Here is a 14,446-nt window from a genome sequence, read left to right on the forward strand (position 1 = left end):
TGAATACCTAGTAGCTAAAGTGAAAATGTTTACTTTTAGCTTGTACATTAAGGACACTGTAGTAGTTCTACTGTTACCACTTGTACTGCTTTTTTGTTGCTCAACGTCAAATCTCTTTACTGCAAAAAAGTATAACTTTCCTTTTGTCACACTTTCATTATATGCATATTTAAGGGATAGGGATACCACTGAATTTCAGAATGCTAAGAAGACAAAGCATACATAACACATTTTGCATGTCTTCTGTAACTACATTTAGGCTTATATACATTATAACAGCAGTACAAGCAGCTGCTGTTTCACAGTGCCTGGTGTCCAATTTTGACTCTATACTAGGCTGCCTTGCCTTCTACATGGGATCAGGACATCCTTTGCTAGGTTCACACGACATAAAAATACCATGTAAAATATGACAGCAGTTGGTGTTACTGCCTCACAGTGCTTGGTCTCTAGCTTTGGTACTCAGATGAACTGTTCTGCCTTCTGTGTACCGTCTGCACATTTTCTGTGACCACATTTACACTGGGTAATACATGCTACCATTGCACAAAACTGGCATTATCAGTTATTATTACTGGCAAAGTATTTCCACTTTTGATTCTCTACTGGGATACCTTATATTCTGTGAGGTGACTGCCCATCCTGTGCCCATGTGTGTCTGCCTGGTTAACGCATTAAAAAAGAAGGTCCTACTATGACACAGCAGTATTACTCCCTCACAGTACTTGGTCTCCAGTTTGGATTCTCAGCTGGAGTGCTTTCTGTATGGAGTCTACAAGTGTTTTTGCCAAGTTTATACATGCCACAATTACAGGGAGTCACTGGTACAGGATTTTGTATTACTGTATCACACTGCTTGGTCCCTGATGTTGACTACTTAGCTGGGGTGTCTTGTCTTCTGTGTTGAGTCTTCTGCAGGTCTTTCTGCATCCACAGACTGTGCTTCTTCAATCAAGGATCAGATTTTGCCCCTAATGTAGTACTGAGTAGCTGTCAATACCTGTGATTTTTTCTGGAAAGAAATACGAATGTAGCCAGGGTCTGGATAGTACAGGTTCACATAACATGAGCAATGGTATGCTTGTTCAGTGACAGTATGGCACAGGCCTCCCAAGCACTGCTGTAGCTGGGTCACTCAATGGTACTAACTGGCTTGATACTGACATTTATTCTGGTTTCAGTGTAGTGATACAATAAGCAAGGTATCTGCAATAATCAACATGTTTGGGAAAAGGCCACTGGATCAGCAAGAGGATGGAAAGAGCACCTCATTTCCCAGGAAGTTAAATCATTCTACATTTATAACAAGACATAGGAGCCGACTAGACTGTCCATGGGAGTATTATGTACAAAATGCAGATGCTATGGCCAACAGCATATCTTACAGAACATTCACAATAAAGTAGGGTGGTGAAAATGAAGTAATGACTGACAGTTTCTACTTTCAATTCCATCTAAGAGCAGCTTTGCAGAAAGAGTATTGAGCTGAGGCTGCAAAGTCAAATGAGAAAAATACTTTTCAAATACAAGCCATAATTCTTCTCCAAGTGTCCTGTTAAATTTCAGGACTGTGCAAATTAGTAAGAAGTGTTCGCTTTTTAGCGCAGTTTTTAACTGTTTTCATGTCACTGATGCCTGTTTTTAAACTTGATTAATTAATATGTTTACTTAAGTGTAATGTCAGTGGTAGCGTTGTCGCTTCACAGCAAGAGGGTCTCCCGTTCAATTCTCGGCTGGAGCGCCTTCTGTGTGGAGTCTGCATGTCCTCCCTGCGGTCAAGTGGCGTTTGAAAGACATGCGTGATTGGGCGTGCCTTTGTTGAAGGTTGGACGTCGGGCCGGCACCTCGGCACCGTAAAAATGGACTGTTAATCATTAGCGGACCGAAGTTCCGCTGTGGCGACCCCTAACCGGAAAAGCCGGAAGAAAAACAACAACTTACGTGTAATGTCATTTGTGGGCAGTGATCCTTTTACAACATTTTATGGTAGTTTTCAAACAGGTTGCGATTGAATAAAATATTATTCCTTTAAATGTTTTCCTTGCTTCATTGCAGAATTGCTGCATTTATTACTTAAAATGGGTACTTTTGGATGTGACTTGTTAAAACAGATAGTGTTAATCAAGGGATAGGGTGTGGCTACATTATCTGGTTTGTCAGGAAATGGAATGATGTAAAGGTGACAGCCCTAGCAAATTCTAAGCAATATTATTTCTTCAATACTGCATTTTTCATTGTTATCTTCTACCCATATTCCTGCACCACCTCTATTAAATGTCTTAATCCGTTTAATTCCTATTTAAAGCCCAACACAGCTATAAAAAGATTTTATCTCATTTCACTTCAGTCTCATACCTCCCCACTTCTCAAGTTTTTTTTTTTTTTATTTCGGCTGCATCCCCTTCCTACCTACTGCTTAAAACAAAATACATTTTCTGCTTTGACTAGATTTTTTGATTGCTACTTTTCAGCCTTTCCTACCACCACTTTTCAGAAAGTCAGTCAAGCTATTCTTCATAAAATCTATCTGCAATTTCGTTCTTTAATCCCCAACCGCAGTGTTTATATATATTTATTGGTACGAGAAGGATTTGTAAATTTCTGACAGCAACAGAACTACAGCTCAGATACAACTCATTTTTATGGTGCACTGGAAACAGTTCCTGTTAAATGGCTTATTAGAAACAAGAATGTATGTGTGGGTGTGTATCAAATTCACACCATACAACGGTACAAGTTATAATGTTTTTCTACTTATGTCACACGAACAAGGAACAAGAAAATAGATGCATTGGCCGGGAATCGAACCCGGGCCTCCCGCGTGGCAGGCGAGAATTCTACCACTGAACCACCAATGCATATAATATTACAACCTAAATAAACTCAAAAGACTTAAATTCTGACTCCTATAAGTCCTTTTAGAATAAAAAAGGTTTATTTTTCCATAACTAAAAACCTGTCAAAGGACTAAAGCAGAAGGCTATACTATTCCATTCAAGTCTTTTAATTAACATGCAAAACAATTCATGTACAAAGTTATAAACGTGTAGAAAGAACACAGTCAAATGCAACTTGGCAGCAGCAGCAATATGAAAGTTAACCAAAGTGTGCTCTGACTACACTACTCAGATTTTAATGACCAAAACAATTCTGCACAAATATCACCACTAAAGAATGAAAACTATTTTATTCTGTTGAAATAGTAGGCTACACCTCAAAAGTAGTACTGGTGCAACACAGAGGACCTTGATTCTGGTAGATAGTAATGAATGCAAATTGGGAAGGGGCTGCAGCAAACAGTGGACAGACAGGCACAAACAATATGCATACACATACACATACACCTTTATTATGAGCTGAAGAAAAGATCATATCATAAATGCACAGCCTGTCTACTTTTGCTCCCAGTCTGAAAAGGACTAAATATCCCAGTGGGTATATATTTACTATTTACTGACATTTGTTTACCAGGAATGTTAAACTGGTTAATATCCATTTTCAGTGTAAGCCCTGGGAGAAAAGCTCAAGAGTTACATATCAAACAAAACAGCAGAATACGTGTAATTAAAAAAAATATGTACTACAATTTGATAACAGAATACACAGGGTACAATAAAGCATAAAGAGGCAACAGTGATGCAATAATATAACAAAAATAATTAAATATGACAATTGTTATATATAAAAGTTAAAAAAAAATAAATAAATAAGGTTGCAAGTCTCCCCTCCCCAAAGTGGGGAGAAGGCAATTGTCAAAAGGTATAGACAGATCAGTGGTGAGTATGAATCTGAAACATTTGTTAATGTAGACCATACAGATGAGGTGCATGGGCATAGCCATGAGTAAGTGCGAAATTCTTTGATACAGGACTTAACTACATGGAGGCGAAATATAATTCTGATTGAATCTGACATACAGTTCGGCTATGCGGTGTAGTATAGACTTTGTCCCATCCTTTGGACAGATTTTAAGCAGTTTTTTGTCTTAAGAGTGCAGAGGGTGATTTGGAAGATAGTAACGAAGTACTGAGGAGACAGAAGAGAAGGTAGCGGGATTACATAGTATTTTATAGGATAAAAAAGTTGTGTATGGGCTAGCTGAGCTGGGAATTTTAATCAGTTGAAGGCATGCAATGCAGAGCAATGAGGAGCTTTACATAGCAGATTACCTACAAATCTATCTTATTATACTATTCTTCCAGTTGGGATTCAAGAGAGATCTGGCTGTTAGTTAAAACAGGTAACCATATTGTTTTGAGGTTAGATTATTTTGTAAGTGGTACTGAAGGAATTGCTTATGAATAACACATTTCAAGAATCTTAGAAAGGTGGGACAGGATTGGCCTAAAGTTTAAGATTTCAGAAGAGTTACCTGTTATGTATGAAGGGAATAACAGAGACTTATTTTCAAAGGACAGAGACACTGGAGTCTCAAACAGCTCTCTTCATGAGAATTGAGACAATGTGCAATAAGCTCTGCAGGGAGCTTAAGGTACACAGCAGAGAAATCATCTGCAGAAGGAGAACGGGGTTTCAGTTTCTTTAGTAGCTGTTTAACATATAATGTGGACACAAGGCTGAAGATTAAAGGTAGGGATGTCAGGGCTAGTAGAGTTTTATGGTTGATCAAATGGTTGGAAAGAGCAGGAAGTAAGAAAGGCTATGATGTCAATGAAGAAGGTGTTAAATTTGGTAGCAGTTTCTGAACAGGATAAGTCCGGACAGGGAGTTGGTGAGGAACAGCAGTCATGCAGAAGAATTTTCTTAACTGAGCTCCATAATTTCTTTTTTTTTCTGTGATTATCTTGTGGCTGGTGGTAAATTTGCTTCTTGGTGAGGTCATGCAACTCTCTGTATAGATGTACAGATGGAGGGGGTTTATCACTGTGCCCTTGTTTCCATTCTCTGGCATGTTTCTGCATGGTAATTCTAGTTGAATGAGTCAGCCAGGAGGTTTGAGTACTTCTTCCTCTTATTTCTGGTAGAGGCAAGGATATTTAAAGTATTCATGAATATATTGTTGGATTTGTTAACGGCTTTGTCTATGGGTAGGGTCCTGAATGGAGACCAGTTAAAAAAATTTAGTAAATTATAGTAAAATGCTGAACTGTTATACATAGATTTGTTTTAGCTGGACGGGATTTCACTATTGGCAAAGAGAATGATGACCATCAAGGAAATCAGGTAGTACCCTTGAGTTAGCATACTTGCTGGGGTTGGAGAAAAGTATTCAGTTGAGGATGGAACTCTTTTATGACTTGACTTGAGTCTTGTAGGAGAAAAGATTAGCTGTTTCAACCCATACAAGTTAAAACTAGTAGTGTGGGTGTTAAATGTCGCAAATAACCATCACCGAAGATGAAGATTTCAATATTATCATTTGTAGTTATGTGGCAAAGATTCTTTTATAATAAGCTAATATTACCTGATGCTATATAGAGGGCAACTATGCATAGCTTATGTTTATTAACACTGAGTAGACAGCTAGGTTCTGCATTTGGAAGGCTGGATCATAATGGAACTCATAAATAAAGACATAAAGAAGCAGGGAACTTCTTGGATCTTGATCCAACCCTGTGGCAGGCAGATCCTGCCTCTAAACTTGGCTAAACTTTCGTTTTCGTTCAGAGACACCATGCCAAGGGAAAGGCAGAGCACAGCCTACAGCCTACCCTGAAAACGACCAAGGGCTACAACACTCTACACTCATCAGGTATCATCGAAAACTCATCAGGCTTGATGTAAAACCACCACATCACAAGATGGGTTGCAAACTGGCTATGACAGAACACACAGGGTCAGTGAGCTGCCCATGTCATGTCAGAGAAAGTCACAAGTGGTGTGTCCCAGGGCAGGGGGTCCTTTGTCCCACTCTTGTCACAGGAGGATGGCTGACAAAAAGAAAAGTTTGCAGATGACTGAGCGCCATAGTCGAAACACACTGACACACATCCTCCTCCCAGATATCCTCCAGAAAAGCGGATAACTGGTGGTGAATGAGCCACTGCCTGAAGCAGCAAAAAAAATAAAAAATATACCCTTGGGAAAACAAGGTTACCCCTAGCTACCATATATAGGTGGCAATCCTGAGCAGCACAGAAAAGTCATCAGGATCTGGGGCCCAGGTTGACCACCCAGGCTGACAGTAGCACATGTTGGCCAATGCTAAAGGAAAGAAAAAGAAAACCCTCATGATCGCCTGATGATCTGAAGGGATTCATCTTATCAAGGGGGGGTCATCCCCCCCCCCCTGTCATCACTCATTAGACCTATGATTGAGTACAATGCCCCTGCTCGAATGTATCTGACCCCGCCCAAAAGTTCCTTCCCCAAAAAGGGACAAGGGTCTCAAAATATGTCTTAAGCTGCCCCGATAAAAAAGTCTCCCTGACTGAAAGAACTCCAGCTCTATGCTCAGAGGTACGCTTGCTCAGAGGACACCTGAGCCCAATATAAGGTTTGATGAAAACCCAGGTTTGATGAATATGCTTCAATTCAAAATCTAGATCCAATCCCTCCACAAGGACGGGAGACTTACACCTTGACGGTTATAACGGCTGGAGGGACAATAGATTCAGAGACTCCTAGATCCTCTATGCTGTGGAACAAAATCGCACATGTGAGGCAGCAGGCACCTGGGCTTGTTCTGTTCAAAGAGAATCTTGACCAATGGATGGAGATCATATATATACAGGATTACTTCAGTCAGTGTCACTGCTTGACAGAGGCACAAAAAATGATAATAGTTTTTATTCAAACCAAAGGTGGGCTAAAGCCACATAAATTCATGGCTAGGGCTTATATGCCCCTGCAGGCATATAGCTAGTATGAACCTATGAACCTATGGTATGCAGGTTTTGAGGGGTGAGAAAGCTAAAACAATTATTGTACAGACTTGCAGTGTCTTCCCCCTTTTTTGGTGTAATCTGTCACATCAAATTATACTATAGCCAGGAGATAGAATTTCAGAATCTTATGTGGAGTTTTATTCATGTTTTGGTAATTACAGTAATATCCGTAAGTCTTGAAGAAACCATGCTTGTAGGTCTGCAACTTTGTTTACAATACTATGAAGGTTAATGAGGTAAGAAGTTGTTTTGTGGGTGATGTACAGGAGTTAGGGGCACAGGAGTGTAGAATGTATGAGGCTGAGGGGCTGGGGTCGGGATGAATGTTACCACAAATAGTGATTGTAGAGGACAGCAGATTGGGATTAGTTTATATATATATAAAGTTTTTGAATTTATTCCAGGTTATGTTAATGTTAATTCAATGGTTAGATGTTTTGTATTTGAGAAGATGAATAAGTTGGGCATTAAATAAATTTGAGGAAACTGGTATGAAGCAGAGTTTAGCCTCAGTATAGGTAGGGTGGCTGATAGTGTGTGTGTGTGTGTGAGTGTGAGATGCGAGTGTGACAGTACCACGGTAGGTAGTAAAGTGACATAAAATGAATAGTACAGATGTGAAGATGTACAAGTACAACATGGTAGATAGAAAGGACTGTGGAATAGCTAAGGGGAGATTATAGCTGAATGAAAAGGAAAATATGTTAAAAAGGAAGAAGGTAAAGGAAAAAAGATGACAGTGGAATTGCTTTGCCGGAGGATTCCAGGCAGGTTGGCCCCTTATTTTGGGGATGGGTAAAGGTAAGATTTTAATAGTCAGTTAAGAGAAACGTAGAATAAACCATGGTGTAGTACGGTGAAATTGTGAATTTGAGGAAGCATTAGGAAAAGAATAAGTGGGTAATGCGTATATTAAAAGGTTAGTGGATATTACATTTTGGTTAATATTCTGAAAAGAAGGGTAATACTGAATGACTTCCTGAGGAGAATGATGTGACTACTGTAAATAAGGAAAAGGAGAATAAAAAGTACAGATTATAGTTATATCAATAGAAAAAAAGTAAATTAAATGACGAGCAGTAAAGAACAGGTGTGGAGGTAAGGTGACATAACATTGTAAAGCACTGGGGTAAATGCTACTGGATGAGAAAGTATCAGGGATTGGTTAGACTAGTTGGAACAGGAGGGGATATGAATAGTATAAATTTAGATAACTTGAGGATGGGTGGGAATTGGGGGTAGGAGAGGGTAGTGAGGCTGAACATAGCGAGGGTGAGGGAAGTTGGTTGGAATCCCTCACAAATGGAGCTATTAGCGAGGGTGAAGGAAGTTGGTTGGAACCCCTCACAGATGGAGCAATTAGCCCAAATAAAACAATCAGTGACAACGAAGGTACAGGAAAGTTTAAACAGCAGTGTGACTGCTTTTGCTAAAATAATGTGAGTAACTCAATAGGACAGCAGAGAAAGTTTAACAAAGTTGCTCCTAGGTCAGAAAGCAATACATTAAAGCCAGGACAAGCTGCTCATGGGTATGAAAGACATGCATGTTGAGATATAATGGCTTCAAGAAGCCAGAAGTACATTAACACCATGACGTGTCCTCTACCTTTAGTAGCAGCACTGGCTGCAAGCTTAGTAGTATAGATGGTTTCGGCAGCTTACCTAGTGGCACCCAAAGGTGTCTGTCTATATATCATCCGCAGTAAAAATATTTTTTTACAGACTTCAAATCCTCCTAGTGGAAGAAAGATAATTTTATGCAGAATGATGCAGAAAGACAGGAAAACCAACTACTTTCAATAATGAGTGGAAGGGGCAATCTTGCATACCGCAAGCAGCTATGATTTTGTGTACATGGGGGGATGGGGGGTTGTACTCCTCAGATAATTCTTATATAACTTTCTGGAAATTATGTTGGGAAACTTGGGTGCATTTCTGATTTACATTTGGTACCCTCAGCAGAACTGACAGCAACCCTTTTAAGTGGAGGCTTGCTGAGATTCTGACAGACTGAATTGCTTACCTTGCAGTGCTGTAGTAGGTCATATGACCATTCTGTTCCCACAAGGCAGGCTTTCAAGAGTGCTAATCTCTACACAATACAGCTTACAAGATATAGACTTTACCGGGGGAATGGAACTAAAAAAAAATTCTAACAACTTTTACATGAAGTGTGTTCTCTTGTTCAAGTTTATCTGCCCCCTCCCCCCGGCACAATGATTATTCATTTACTTAGAGATGGGGGCAGAGAGAGAGACGGACAGTGATGTAACATTTAATCAGGTATGCTGATTGTTAAACAGGTAACAGTTTGCTCAGAAAGACTACAAATTCCTCCAATATGGTCTACAAAAATTACACACAGTGCAGAATTATTAACTCCATGCTTAATAAATCCCAGTAAATGTATCTCCATGAGAACTGGTCAAATCATAAATTATACCATTAAATTTGTAGGGGCAAAGAAACATCATTTTACACTTTACTGGTGGTTACATAATAAAGGAAGGAAAGGCGTACTAACTAAATCATGTCTCATTTTAAAACCTGGGAGCTAAAGGACTGTTAGTTTAAATGTAGGAGTAGGGAAAGTCATACACAAGATCACAAAGGGAGGGAAGGGGAAGGATGCCAGCATTTCTAAGGAACAGCCAGGATATGGATATTGTGAATGCATGCACATCTAAGTGCATGTAACACTAAGTAGAAATAAGAAGTTATGTACCTACCATAACGTTCCATGTTAGTTGCCGCCTTCTCGCCTTCTTTCTTGCTGGATGGGTTTGGAGCCGATCCTCGGCTCTGACTCGGCCTTCTACTAAAGCTCGAGAGCTACTTACTGGCTCGAGGCTTCCCCATATTCCACAATGCTAGGCGACAGGTACCCAGATCTCGTTTGGCAGAGCTAACACCATGGAGACACCTATTCCCACTACAAGGTTTACCTACAGTGCTAAAAACAGAGGACGACATACCCTAGAAAAGAGTCAACCAGAGGAAGAAGGCCGAAGGCCTCCAAGGGGATTCTTCTCGGTCTGTCCAGGCTAAGGGGGATGGAGGGTGGGATGCGAGAAGAAGACAGCTAACATGGAACATTATGGTAGGTACATAACTTCTTAATGTTAAGTTGTCTATCTCACCTTCATTCTTGCTGGATGGGACAGCGTCCCTAGCACCTTAGCCCTGGGTGTCTCATCGGAACACACTCTTGAGCACAGTGGAACCAAAGTCAGCTCGACTCCTGGAGGCCATATCCAACTTGTAATGTGAAATGAAAGTATGAGGAGTGGCCCATGTGGCTGCAGCACAAATAGATTCCATTGGAAGTCTTGCCTGAAAAGCTACCGACGTAGCTAATGCTTTGGTGGAATGAGCTTTTGGTTTTGTAGGGAGTTCTTTATGTCTCAGTTGGTAAATCAAAGTAATAATAGAGGCCAACCACCTGGATAAGGTTACTTTAGAAACTGGCAGGCCCTGTTTGCCCTCAGCATAGGACAGGAAGAGTTGGTCTGATTTTCTTGTTTGTTTAGTCCTATCCAAATAAAAACGTAATTGCCTGTGAACGTCCAGATAGTGCAACTTTTGTTCAGCTCTGTTCAAATAGTCAGGAAAAAAGACAGGAAGATCAATAGTCTGATTCAGATTTGCCTCGGAAGGTATTTTGGGTAAAAGGGAAGGATTAGTCCCGAGTGAAACTCTATCTTTGTGAAAAACAAGATAAGGAGGACGAATACGGAGGGCTTGAAGTTCCGACACTCTTCTAGCTGAGGTGATGGCTACTAAGAAGAGAGTCTTCCAGGAGAGTAATTTTAAGGAACAGGAAGCCGCAGGTTCAAAGGGAGGGAGAATCAATGAAGTTAATATCAGGTTCAAATCCCACGGAGGCGGGGGATCTTTAACCGGGGGCCTAAGTAGAATAGTCCCTTTAAGAAAGGCTTTACAAAGTTTGTGGGACATGATGCTGGTCTCTGACAGGCCAGCGTGGAAATTAGCGATAGCAGCCAACCGGACTCTAATGGTGGCAGATGAGGAACCTGCTCGAAAAAGTTTTGCCAAAAAATCTAGAACGTTATGGACAGGGGCTGTAAAGGGGTCTATATTTCTAGCTTCTGCCCAGAAAGAGAAACATTTCCACTTACTAGCATGTCTTTCTGGTAGTAGATTTGTGCGAAGAAAGGATGATTACACGCACTGGCTGAGGAAATATGTGGAAGCCTGGCTAAGGCTGGAAGTGGAGCAACCAAGCTGTGAGGTAGAGAGACTGAAGGGATTGGTGCAGCCGGCCCGACTGATGGACCAAGAGGTCTGGCACTGGGTCCAGATTTCAAGGCTGCTCCAGTAGGTGACTATGCAGGAAAGGGAACCAAATTTGTCGAGGCCAGTAAGGGGCAATGAGGATCATCCTGGATCTCAATGCGGTCGCTTTCTGAATTAGTTTCGGAATTAAGGGAAAAGGTGGGAATGCATACAGAAGACCCCGGGGCCAATCGTGAACTAGAGAGTCTCTGGGGGAGTGGCCGGGGAGGGGGAAGAGAGTGAAGTAGTCGTCGCACTTGCTGTTGAGAGGGGTTGCGAAAAGGTCGCAGCAAGGTTGACCCCATCTGCGGAAAATTTTGTCCGCTACTGACTGAGAGACCACTCGTGAGGCATGAGAATAGCTCTGCTTAGCCTGTCCGCTATGACGTTGGACTTCCCGGGGATGTGCATTGCTATCCGAAACCGTTGAGAGGAGATCGCCCACTGCCAGAGTCTGAGTGCTTCTCGACATAAAGGATAGGACCTGGTTCCGCCCTGCTTGTTGATGTACCACACTACAGACATATTGTCCGTCTGAATTGCAATAGTCCCGGTGGGCAGAGAGTCCTGAAGAGCTTGCAACGCTAAAAGTACCGCTCTCATCTCCAAGACGTTTATGTGCAGGTGGTACTCTAGAGGTTGCCAAGTGCACTGGACAGTCCTGCCCTGAAAATGCCCCCCCACCCGATCAGGGAGGCATCTGTTGTTACCGTGGCAACAGGAGGAGGAAGAACAAATGGTCTGCCTTGAAGTACTTGAGAGGAGACTATCCACCAAGAAAGGTGGTCTTTGCACGATTGGGTGATTACTATGTTGTGAGACATTGGAAGCTGCTGAAACGACCACTGGGTAAAACGCATCCATTGAAAGATCTGCATGTGAAAACGAGCCAGGGGAAGTAATGTGATTGCTGCTGCCATGAGACCCAAGGTTTTCAGTACAAATCTGGCATGAATTCTCTTGCACTGTAGTAAGGTCTGGACATGTCGGCGAATGTCTGATATTCTTTTCTAAGGGAATTTTTGCTGACAGCTCTTTTGTATTTAATCTTGCGCCTATAAAGGTTATAGATTGACAAGGCGGCAATGCAGACTTTTCGAAGTTTATAGCGATACCTAGCTCGGAGCAAGTTTGGATGGTATAATCCCTGGCTCGCAGTAGTTGATGCCTGGTAGAAGCAGTTAGGAGTCAGTCATCTAGATATGGAAACACCTGGAATCCTAGCAGTCTCAGGTGAGCCGTAACCACTGCCATGCCTTTGGTGAACATTCTGGGGTTGTGGTGAGACCAAAGGGCAGGGCTCTGAATTGATAGTGACTGGCTCCCAGCCGGAAGCGGAGAAACCTTCTGGAGCACCTGTCCATTTTGATATGGTAGTACGCATCCTGAAGGTCTATGGAGCACATCCAATTGTCCTGACACAAAAAGGGTAGAATGGAATGAAGCGTGACCATCTGGAACTTCATTCTTTGAACAGATTTGTTTAACCTGCTGAGATCCAAAATGGGTCTCCAGTCCCCTGTCTTTTTTGGTACCAAAAAGAACTTGGAGTAAATCCTGGATCCTTGCTGGTCTGCTGGGACTGGCTGGATGGTCCTTTTTTTAGCAGTTTTAAAATTTCTAGTACTGCTTGTTCCCTTAGACCGGGTGGAACATCTGGAAGGGACCTGTTTGTTTGTACAGGGGTGTGGACAAAGGGGATTTTGTAACCCTTGGATATGACAGACCGTACCCATTTGTCTTGTGTGAGGAGTTGTCAGGCTTCTGGGTACAGTGACAATCTTCCCCCGACTGCATCCGAAGGTGGACAGTCAGGCAGCCCCTCAGGGGTGCTGAAAGGGTTTGTCAGAGAAAGATTCTCTGCTACCCTGATTTTACGGACCCCCTCTGCCCTTCGGATGGCAGCTGTTATTGTTCCCCCTTCTGCCCCTGGAGGGAAACTCACCACGTGTGTCAGGCACGACTCCCTGGGGTTTCCGAAACCACAGTTTCCACTTTTCTGACCTTTAGGGTATGGTCTAGAGGGAGTAGAAAAACGGACTCCCACGGCAGAGAGAGTCTTGCCTTCCAGCTCACACCTGGTAAGGGTATCCTTCACCTGTGGTCCAAACAAAGCAGAGCCATCGAAGGGGGTATTGGTGAAGGACGCCTTAAAGGGGTCAGCAAAGTTACATAACCGCATCCAGGCATGTCTTCTCAAAGCCACACCTGTACCTGCGGCCCTATTTGCCCCATCAGCTACATAAGAAATGAGCCGCATGGAGGAGATGACTATAGAGTTAAGGGTTGCCAGCTGGGAGTTAATCTTTTCCTGAGACCCCGCAGCTGATGGATCCTGAAGGATATCACCCAGTTCCTTGAGAAGATCCCTTTGAAGGCAGGTGAAATGGCACAGAATTCAGCGACCGCATGGAAAAGGTCGCTGAAGAAAACATCCGCTTCCCGTACCTGTCCATTGTCCTAGATTCTTTATTAGGTGGATGGACAGGCACCGAAGGGTCAGCCAATTCCTTCTTAGTGGCTGCTGCCACCGCCATGGCATCAACAGGGACACCCTTTGTCAGAAACTGTTTGTCAAATGGGGCTGTAATGAATTTAGTGGGCCTGAGGGGAGTTGGTTCCACTGTGTCTGGGGCTGTCCACGCCTTCTGAGCCACCACTTCCATGAGCAGGTCGAAAGGCGGAGACACCCAGGAGGTGGAAGGGCGAGAACCAAACGCGTCCAGGTACACCGACTCGTCCTCGGAAGGGTTAAGGGCAGTCCAGTTCCCCCTCTGCCTAAGGATCTCAAGCATGTCTGAAAAGGAGACATCCTCAGAGGGGGACTTTGGGGACCCTTCTGAATCCTCCAAGTCGGTGTCAGACGTGACTGACTCAGGGGAGTCAACATGTTTCCTCTTACATTTTCTCTTCCTAGGGGGCTCCACTGAATGATCAGGGGAGGCCTCGGAAGAGGAAGATACACCCAATGGGGCGACCTGGAGCGTCTGTTCTCCACGCTTGGGGTCAGGAGGGTGGACAGACACCGGTGCAGGTTCCATGGGGGGAGGAGTTGAAGGGGCCAACCGCGGAGCCAACACAAGAGTCAGCACGCTCCTCCTGACCTCGAAGGCGCCCCTGTCAGGCAGAGAAGAGGGTCCACGCTCCGAAGAGATGTGAACCCCTCCCGGCACTGAGAGGGACGGCTCCGAGGCTGATGTCAGGGCCGAGCTCACCTGCACCGAGGCCCCGAGAGAGAGAACGGAGTCGGACAATGGTCCGATGCCACTCGCCCCCTCTGAGCCGACGAGGGAGTCTCTG

General features: G+C 43.1%; 1 non-coding gene across 1 annotated transcript; it reads right to left on the reverse strand.

Annotated features, from left to right (window-relative positions):
- Positions 1 to 2,787: 2,787 nt before the first annotated feature.
- On the reverse strand, positions 2,788 to 2,858 carry TRNAG-GCC. Its single transcript has one exon. It is a non-coding gene; the product is annotated as a tRNA-Gly (tRNA).
- Between the last annotated feature and the right edge of the window lie 11,588 nt (positions 2,859 to 14,446).

Source organism: Protopterus annectens, chromosome 16.part0 (genome assembly GCF_019279795.1).
Source record: "Protopterus annectens isolate FY-2018-M chromosome 16.part0, PAN1.0, whole genome shotgun sequence".
Classification (NCBI taxonomy): Eukaryota; Metazoa; Chordata; order Ceratodontiformes; family Protopteridae; genus Protopterus; species Protopterus annectens.